The sequence below is a fragment of the Canis lupus genome, chromosome 6, assembly GCF_011100685.1.
Source record: "Canis lupus familiaris isolate Mischka breed German Shepherd chromosome 6, alternate assembly UU_Cfam_GSD_1.0, whole genome shotgun sequence".
Classification (NCBI taxonomy): domain Eukaryota; kingdom Metazoa; phylum Chordata; class Mammalia; order Carnivora; family Canidae; genus Canis; species Canis lupus.
In genome coordinates, this window is record NC_049227.1 from 59,335,739 (window position 1) to 59,346,336 (window position 10,598).

General features: G+C 45.0%; 1 pseudogene; it reads left to right on the forward strand.

The window, feature by feature from the left end:
• Positions 1-9,565: 9,565 nt before the first annotated feature.
• LOC100683836 lies at positions 9,566-10,036 on the forward strand (annotated as a pseudogene).
• The last annotated feature ends 562 nt before the right edge of the window (positions 10,037-10,598 follow it).

Sequence of the window (10,598 nt, forward strand, 5' to 3'; positions counted from 1 at the left end):
AAAGATTCTATTTATTTATTTGTGAGAGATGCACAGAGAGGGGCAGACGCATAGGCAGAGGGAGAAGCAGGCTCCCTGCAGGGATCCTGATGCAGCACTCCATCCCAGGACCCCAGGATCTTGACCTGAGCCAAAGGCAGACACTCAACCACTGAGCCACCCAGGTGCCTCCATGCTCCTTTTTCAGGGCTCTGTGCTGGGGCATATGCTGTCCCTAGCTTTTCTAGTCCTTCTGAGTTAGAGCCACTTCACTTGGACCTATCATTTTGCTTGGTATCAACTTAATCCCCAAAGTTGTACTCAGTCAGAGATTCCTGGCTCAGCCTGCATTTTCTAGGGGATGGCAACAGTAAACCTAGAAATTTGTAGATCATCTATTCATTCACACAAAAGAATGTTCATACAACCTGATCCTTAATACTAAGCAGTTGATGCACTAATCAAATAGTGTTTCCTTAAATGTCCAACCACTCAGGATTACATACGGGTTTGCAAGCTTCAAAATCTATAACTCCTTTCTTCGAGGGTTATAAATAAAGTAAGCAGTGATTTGCTCAGAGTTAGATGATTTCTGTGACTTCTTAAACTCTAGCTGCTACCTTGGTGGCTCTTTTGAGCACTGTGGTATCTTTAATTTAGATGGCACATTTGGCCGTGGCACTGGTTCAGCCCCAGGATGAGAGCACCAGAAGACCGATCCAAAGGTCCCCATCTCATGAAGATGCTGTTTTCTTCAGTCCCATTTCTTGCTGTTCTCATTACCTGCCAACGTTTCCTATTCACCCTTCTGCAATCTTTAAGGCCCGCCTTTCTCAGGAAGTCTCTCACTTTTCAGGATCCCAGGAGAGGTGGTAGGAAAGTGCCCAGTGAAAGTGGAATATAGCCCTGCAGGGGCCCAGCTAAACCCCAAGGCAACTGTCTAATGAGTTCCTTGGACGAGTCTGCACCAAAGAGGGAAGGGGACACTCAGAAGTCTCCAGAGGCAAATTAGGATCAGAAGCCGGGGCAGGAAGAATTGGGGATCGGGGAGGCAACATTGCATGAAGCTGTAGACAGCAAGCAAAATCATTGGCCAGAAAAGGAGACAAGAATGGGGAGAGACAGTGTGCATGGATGAGGCTTAGCAGTCAGGACATCAAGGCTACAAACACGGGGCTTGGAGCAGAACATTTCTTTGTGTGGAGCCTAGAGGGGGTGGTGGGGTGAAGCAGCCCGTCTTTCAGGATCTTTCATAACTGCTTTGTTCCTCAGAGATATTTCTCTGGTGCCAAGGAAAGGGGGAAACCCTTTAGGTCTGCCTGGCTCCTGAGCAGGGGTTCTGAGGTCATGCCAGGAAAGGTGCCTGCTGGCTGTCAGTGTGAGCAAGGGTAACCAGGCAGGAGAGAAGTCTCAGGCTAGGAGTTGGTTGGCCGCAGGCTCCTGGGTCTGAGGAGCAGAGACTTTAAGGGCAAAAGCAGGAAGGGGTGTGAGGGATTTGGGGAGATGAGAAAGGCAAAGCAGAGCATTGTTCAGAGAGTAGGCAAAGCAGAGCAAGGTGCAAAGTGGGGTCAGGAACACCCCAGAAAAGAGATCCCATAGCTACTTGACTTTTAAACATTGGTTTGGGGTAATTCGTGTGTGTGTGTGCGTGTGTGTGTCTTGGTGGGGACGATAAAACTCATAGGGCCAAGCTCTGATACCTACCACCTGCTACTCTGAACCACTAACTGTCTCACCTGCTGTTTTGTGCTCCCCTGCCGTTTCATGCATGTTTCTTTTGACTCTCCTGACCAGGACCTAAACTCTGACTTATGTTTCTTCACTCTCTCCCCCCCTTGCATAGGGATGAGCTGATTGATGGCTATGAATTTATGAATGAATACCTATCACCAACCCTTTCTATTATTTGTTCCCCCTGCCATTGCCATGCATGCACGCATTCAACAAGAATTCATTTCTATACATTACACGTAATAACAACACTTACTGAGTACTTAGGAACTGTGAGCCAGACATTCTGCTGGGTGCTGAAGCACATATTATCAGTTGTAAGGCCCAGTCCCAGTCCTTGAAGAGCTCACAGTCTGGTGGGGAGGGACAGAGATGCACATACGAAGATGATCCTCTGCCAGATGTATCAGGGGAGGCTTCAAGGAAGAGGTGATCATTTTGCTGGGTTCCAGAGGATGAATAAGGGTTCACCTAGTAGGGCAGGGAAAGCCCCACAGACAGAGGAAAGAATATGAGCACAGACATGGAGCTTGGTTCCCCACTTGCATCCTATCCTTGTAATCATAGAAGAAGGAACAGGCCTCTTCTACCCTAAATTCAATGAGTCCTTGAATGAGGATAAATACCCAATCTCTGTTTATACTGTGTATAAAGCAAGAGCATTGCTTTCTTCTTTTGCCCTGCTAGCAAGTACGCAAGTAAAGACCTCAGCCAATTGTTTTTTAAGATGGGGCTTTGCTGAGCTTTAAATTTCTCATTGAGAGTCTAACCGTGAGAATCTTTGCCTTTATCATTATGAGCACTAGACTTGAGTGTCAACTCAAAAGACCTCCTCTTCTCATCTTGTCTGCTTTTGATTAATTAATTGAAGTTGTATACATCATGAATAAATACTTCACATTCATTCTGACTGCAAATAGCTTCTTCTTTTATAATAACAAATTTTTAAAAGATTCTTAGTATTTACCAATTTCCACTTTACTTCCCAGCATCCTAAAAATCTTTTCATTTAGCCAACATGGTCCAACAGCATTCTATGAGGCTCTGAGTGAGCATTTTTATCTTCTGAGTTACCATAGAATGCTTGCAATAACATGTATTCTAAAGAATGGTGCATTATAACACCAACACAACTCAGAGAGTGGGCTATTTACTCGGGAGGAAGTTTTCCCTCCGATGAAGTCTAAGTATCACCCTCTCTCATTCGCAGACCTTAGACACACCAGCAGCAGTTACAAAGACTGCATTTATGTGCCTCTCACTGTGTGCAGAAACTTCGGGCCACAGAGAGCGTTTATGGGTGTCCCTGCAGTGAAGCATGGCCACACCCCAATGAGGAATGCACGTGCTGTGCCTGGGAAGGTCAGCAGCAGACTTTGGCACAACCCCACGGCTGGGTGTGAGCATCAGAGGGATTGAGGCTGGACTTTCACCCCTGGAAAGGCATCCGTGATGCTTTACCTTAAAAGTCCAGAAGGTCAGTGGCCGTGTCCTGACTGCTCTGACCCTGCTGCGGGCAGTCCTGTAATTGGTGACTTGGACTTCTTGCCATGCAGAACAGCTGAGAACATTTCCTGAAATCAACTTTGACCCAGGAGGCTTCTGGGCTTTGGGTGGATGGATGGCAGAGATGTTTATTGCCGTAATTTCTTATGCCCTGCAAGAATACTTTAGCCATTTTGTTGTTTGTCTTGTTGTTGTTGTTAGGGTGGTGGCCCTAGCATTGGTGGGGGGTGTGTGCGTGTGTGTGTGCATGTGTTAGTTTTACGTGATAACGAACAGAAGTCTGAACTGTCACTCTTTCTCCCACTTGCTTCACATCCACAGCGCTGCCAGCTGGGTAGAGGCACAGAAGGTGAGAGGTGCAGAAAGCTGCTGGGGCAGCCAGGACTTCGCATCTCAAGGAACTCTTCCCTCCTGCCACTCCGCCCTCTGCAGCCCTGAGTTCTTCTGAACTTCTCACCTATATCTCTACCTTCTAAGTTCACGATGAACCCCTGGTTTGGCAAGTTTGTGATGTGGTGCGGAGGCTGCTGTCCAAAAATAAACTATTGTATTGAGGAGGGAAAGGCTGGTTTTAAGAGGCGTGCTAGCCAGCCAAGGCGTTCAGCAGCACTTACTGGTTAACGTCTGCAAAGTTTCTTTTTCTACAAAAAAGCTAAATGGGGCTCATTAAGCTCCTCTGGTGTAATTTTATTTTATTTTTTTCTTAAAAGAAAAGACAAGTTAAAAATAGCCTAAGCACAAGTCTTGGAGACAATGAAAGCTTTGGTTGTTAGGAAGAACTGGTGATGAGGTCCAGGGAGTGTTTTAGCAACTGAAATTCAAAGCCCTGCAGGAGGGATGGGACTCCAGCAGGAGGGGATGACTGGGGGCCTCCGTGAGAAAAAGGCAGTTGTGGGCCCGCAGAGCCCCTGTTCCAGAACGGACTCATGCTCAAGGTCAACATGATCTTGCCTTTTTTTTTTTTCTTCTGATTTTGCTTTCATCAAGCACCTATGTTAACATGTAACATATAAGCTACCAAATGGTCATAACATAAACTTCTTGGTCTTCTTGGGATGTCAGGGTCCTGGTACAATTTCACAAGGCATTTGGGGACCGAAGAACCTGAAGGAATGCTCTACTTTGAGGCGGCAGCTCTTTGAAGCAGGCAGCTGTCCTGACTCATCAGGGGATGATAAGGCCTTGCCTGCTGTGTGCCGGGAGAAGAGAAGACAAGACAAACAGGAAGCAGGGTTTTATCCTCTGGTCCCTCACCAACCAGCCCTTTGCTGAGAGCTAAACCAGGAGGATTCTGGAAGCAGCAAATTACATTCTGACATCTCCCTCCTCAGGTCTTCAAGTTGGCAAAAGGAAAAGCAAGCCATGGAGCTGGAAATTAGTCATCAATGAGCAGCCTGTAGTCTGGCAGCTCCAACAGGGAGCCTGTGCCACCTGGGGAGGTGTCGCTTCTAGACTCTGTGTACATAGATCTGTGTGTCCCGGGCCTTCTGGACTCCAGCACGCTGAGCCAGTTCTCCCCAGCCCTGGTGCCCAGCACACCAGCTCCCCATGACTTAGGGCCTATTCACCTGTACCAATGTTAATTTGGATCCATTAACACATGAACTTTTCTTGCTCTCCCTGCCTCCTGGAGGGAGGAGTGAAGTGGGAGTGGGAAAGAATGACTCATCCTGTGGGAGGGAGGGAAGATCTCCAGCCTCTTCCAAGGTTATGTCCCTGCTAATTCCCACTCCCAATGGGCCACATGCACAACACAGAGGGTTGACTTAGAAGATCTTGAAAGTGTTGTCCAGCGGTGATTTCTGGGGCTGGGGCTCTATCCCCTGTCCTCCCTGCATGAGAGCAATGAAGAGGCAGTGTATAGATTTGGGGGTAGATTATGAGACAGAGATTAAAGCAGAGACATCTACTTGGAAGACATGTGGTAAGGGGATGTGTGCACTGAATGGGGACCCCAACTGGGCAACCTGTGAGGTCTTTGTAGCCCTGAGGTGCTCTAGCTCCCCAGGTGTGAGGTCTGTGGTGATGGCTCTTGAGTCTGGGAAGCACAGTGCAGGAGATGTTGCAGAAGCACTGGTGGCTAGTGGACTACTTTCCAGCCTCTGGCTTGGGTCACAAGCCCAGGAATCCCGCCCTCCTCCCTATCTCCTGAACCATCCTCATAGTGACTCACCTCAATAGCAGTAATTCTGTGGGCCCCACTTCTTGAGTACAATAAAAATATTATAAACCATTCATTGAAGGTTTATTACCTGCCAGGCACCATGCATTATCTCGTTTATTCATCAGCTAGTCCCAGGTTCAAATCCTGACTGTGCCATTTGTTATCAGATATCACATTAGGCAAATTACGTAAACTCTCTGAGCCAGTTTCCTCAAGTAGTAAAATGTGAATGCTAAAAGCACTTACACTGGATAGCTGAGATGATCAAGTAAATTAATGCATGGAAAGGGCTTAGCAGAGTGGCTGGCACAGTGCTCAATCATATTAACCATTGCTATTACATGCCAGGAGTGTTAGTATTATCATCAGACCTATTTCACACACGTGGCCGAGGGTCCCTGCAGCTCCAGGGTTCCAGCCTGGGTTCATGGGACTTTGAAGCCTGGCTTTTTCCCATTCTGCTGCATTGCTCTTTCAGATTTCTCTTACATTATGTGGCAATTATAAGACTCAGTCATTTGAACTCTCCTGAGAGTGGAATAATGTCATCTCTTATTTCTTATTAATAGTTAAACCCACTGGCATATAGATCACAAAATGGTTTCACTTTAAATATCATATCCACAAATTCAAGGGCTGTGGCTTATACGTTTTTGCTTCCCCAGTGTCTAACAGTGCCTGTCACATCAAAGGCATCACTACATACGTATTGAGTTGAACCGACTTGCATCCACAGGAAAAATGAGGTGGGTGAAGTAACTAGGTCTTCACAGCTCCCCTTGGTCATCTCCTAGATGTCCCACTTGACCCCAAAGGTCATTGTCCCCATATGTCCTAGCCCATTGTGAGTTAAGATACTTTAAAAAATTTCTTCTCTCATTTTACTCATTCTTCTCAGTTTGTTCATTCACTTGTTCTACAAATAATCATAAATGCTTATTCTAGGGCAGCCCAGGTGGCTCAGAGGTTTAGCGCTGCCTGCAGCCCAGGGCCTGATCTTGGAGACCCGGGATCAGGTCCCACGTTGGGCTCCCTGCAGGAGCCTGCTTCTCCCTCTGCCTGTGTCTCTGCCTCTCTCTCTCTCTTTCTCTGTGTGTTTCTCATGAATAAATAAATAAAATCTTAAAAAAATGCTTATTCTACAAATAAGTATTTGTCTACTATGCATCAGGCTCTGCGCTAGATGCTAAAAGATGATCATGAACCAGAAAACCAAGTTCCCACTTTCACAAAGGGATACGTCAAGTATTCAGTAGGTAAGGTTGGCCTAAGTCACTAAGAAAATACAGAATGACCCATGCAGGAGACAGAAAGGTGTGTGTACCACATGCCATGCTCTGGTGGGAGAGGTGCGGGGTGCCATGGGAACACACAGTAGGAGTGCCTCCGGGATTCAGGCAACAAGATCACTTGGAGCAGCCTAAACTGAGTCCCAAAGGGGAGTAGGAACTACACAGGTAAGGGATACAGGAAGGAGGTTTAGGCAGAGAGAAGCACTGGGAAACTGGTAACCCAATAGGAACCTAATGGGTATGAAGTGGGGGGAATGGAACTTTTGTTCTTGAAAAACAAAATCTATAGAAAGGAGGTAAGCTGAGAAAATGTCTAAAGTAAGAGCAATAAATGGCAAATTGCATCAGATGATGTGATATGAGTGTGAATAGCTTCAGAGAAATACAGCAAGAAGTATTTTGTACAAATGAAGTTCATGAACTACCTACATCAGAGTCAGCCAGGATGCTTGTTAAATATGCAAGGACACTATCTCCAACCTCGAGTATCATAATGTTTGGAAAGAGGGCTTGGGCATCTGCAAGGTCACCAAGCACCCTGGGTGACTAATGCTTGTTAAGGTTTGAGAACCACTGTGAATCAGTATTTACTTGGCACCCATTATGCCTCAATAGACCCCAACAGTCAGGGTCAGAGAGAAATGCCCTAAGGCCCAGAGGTCACAGCCATGCAGACCCTGTGGCACGAAGACAAGGTGGTCTCAGAGTTAGATGAAGAAAAACAAGGATGTTTCTGGTAGGTGAGATTGGAATAATCACTAGGGAGTCCAAAAAGATGTGTGCATGGAACAGCAAAAATACTGGACTGGCTGGAGTAGAAGGGCAAGGCTGTGCAATAACAAAGTTTTAGCTGAAAAAATTCTAAAAAGGTCTGCAAAAGAAAGGCATTTAATTAGACAATAGGACATTGCATTGTCTTCCAGAAAAAGCCCCAGCACAGCAGAAATACCATTGGAAGGACAGTTAATTAGGAAGATACTTCGGCCATTGGAGATCTGACATTGCTATGTCTGTGACTGAACACCTTGCTTAATTTCACTGGACCTCAATTTCCTTTTTTAAATTTATTTTTAATTTATTTTTAAAGATTTTATTTATTTATTCATGAGAGACAGAGAGAGAGAGAGAGAGACAGAGACAGAGACACAGGCAGAGGGAGAAGCAGGCTTCATGCAGGGAGCCTGACACAGGACTCGATCCTGGGTTCCCAGGATCAGGCTCTGGGCCAAAGGCGGTGCTAAACCACTGAGCTACCCGGGCTGCTCCCTCAATTTCTTCATCTATAAAGTGGAGCTCATAAAATCTACTTTGCAGGGTTGTAAGGATTGAATGGTATATATGTGAATAATCAATCCTATCCAGGGCCACATCTACATTAAAACAATAACAAAAGCTAAAACCAAACATGAAGACACAAAGACACACACATAAATTTTCTTCACCCGTCGGTGGCTTGTGAGGTCTGGCCCCGTGATAACTGTTGCACTTGTTTACTGTTTATTTCCCTTCTTTTTTTGCCTCTGTCTCTTGCTGCTCAGGTGGCTTCCCAGGAGTCTGGGTAGCCAGCCTTCGCATAGGGCACCCTCTAGTGCTGGATGCTATAATGACTCCATCAGTCTTGGAATTGGGGATGGAGTTTTCTGATCTTAGAAGAAACTGTCCTTGAGAGCTAATAAGCCTGAATAAAAAAATGAGATTTTTAGCAGGAGGTTACCCATTGTCATCAAGAGCAAATTACTCTGTAGTCTATTGCCGTCATATCAATGACCTTAATGATTTTCTTCCCTAAACAAAATCTTTTAGGAAATACTTTGGGGTTGAGGATAGAACCAGACGCAAAATTTTGCCATCCTGAGGCTTCCTCTTCTGTGCTTCCAAAGCAACTGAAGAAATGTTTCCTTTAAAAAAAAAAAAAAAAGAAAAAAGAAAGAAAAAAAGTAAGAAATGTTTCCTTTAAATATATATATATTTTTTATTATTGATTGCCTCACTTCAGTTCCTTTTGAAAGTACAGAAATAGGGATGCCTGGGTGGCTCCATGGTTGAGCATCTGCCTTTGGCTCAGGTCATGATCCTGGGGGTCCTGGGTTTGAGTCCCCATTGGGCTCCCTGCAAGGAGCCTGCTTCTCCCTCTGCCTGTGTCTCTGCCTCTCTCTGCATGTCTCTCATGAATAAATAAAAAATAAATTGGGAATATCAGCAGTCTGGTTTTGGGTGCCAAGTCTGTGGTTGGCTAATTGGGTGAGCTTGGCTAAGTAACACTCCATCTCTGGATCTTAGTTTCTGCAAATGTAAAATGAGAGCTGAAGTTTCCATGGTCACTCAGGTCTCTTCTAGCATGTGGCTCTTTGCCTAAATCAAGAGGCTGTGAAAAAGCACATATCACTCTGGAGAGGGGTCAGAAGACCTGCATTCTTATTCCTGTCCCAGTATTTACCACTTCTGGGAACGTGGCCAAACATTTAACCTGTCTGGACCTTAGTTTCCTCATCTGAAAAATGGGAGAAAATGGCATCCTGGTCTGCCTTATTTACAGTTCTTATAAGACCCTCTAAAAAAGAGTTGTTCACAAAACACGTTGAATACTATAAAATGCAATAGGAAATGCAAGTTTCTAAAATAAGAACCCCTTTCTAGTCATCTCCTTGTAAACAATGTATGGCAGTTAAAGACTTTAAGGACATTTAAAGACTTCAAGAACAAACACATCTGAGTTTTAAACCTACCCATCGGCAGCTCCTCTAACTTTAGGTAAATCTCAGCCTCAATTTTATAAACTACAAAGGAAGAGAGATCAATATTGTTGTGGTACTTATACAAGAAATATGTGAAAGGGCAGAGTCTTTCCTCTGCTCTGCTGCCCCTCGTCTCTGAAAACAACAGCACCACGCTCATGGCAGGGATTTTGCACTCAATAGTTCCGAGGTCCCCAGACCAACAGCAAACTGTGACAAACCACGTGGAGCCTCTCACTTGAACAGATTGGATTTATCACAGACTTACCAAGTCAAGAATTCCAGATGAAGCGTTTCATCCCTTACCTGCAGACCATGAAAAATATGGGGGTGGAGCCCATCACCCTCATAAACTGCATATAGTTACCAGAATAAAAAGTACAAAAAAGTCCGTATTGGGGAAAAGATATGATAAAGATGCTTGGATGGGAAAAAGCACATACTCCTCAAGTTCACAAGGAACATCCCTTCGGTGAATGCAAAACTGCAAGTGGTTAAACACTTGGAAAGAATCAAACCCCCCTCAAGTCACCACCAGGGCCTCCAACGGAGGAGAACTCATCTAATGTGCGCCTCAGGAGTGCACGGGGGAGTCAGTAGTGAGGGGACATCGAAACCCTGTAGGTTAGGAAAGCAGCTAAGGTCTAAGGCCAGAGCAGTTTTGTAATAAAAAATGTAAATCTTTTTTATTAAAAAGTAGTGAGGAAGTGTTCTCATTGGAATGGGTTTTAAATACTAGTCTTTTTTACTGGAAAAAAAGGAAAAAAATAAGAAATACAGAAAAGGGCTGACCGTAGTACCTGGCACAAAATAAGAACTCACTAAGTGTACACTCTTCTCTTTCTCTAATCAAGTTCATTATAGCCTTTAATGGGTAAAAAAGCTAAGAAAGGAAAGGTAAGGTACTGGGTGGCTCAGCTGGTTTAGCATCTACCTTTAGCTCAGGTCATGATCCCGGGGCCCTAGGGTCGAGTGCTATGTTGGGCTCCCTCCTCAGTGCGGAGTCTGCTTCTCCCTCTCTCTCTGCTGTTCCCCCTGCATGTGCTCTCTCTCTCTGTCATATAAATAAACAAAATCTTTAAAAAAAGAAAAGTTAAATGATTTTTCGTAAGCAATCAAAGACTTTATTCTCAGACCCTTACAGGGAATTCTTTTTGGCTCTGCCATGTGGCATACATCTTCAATTCCAGG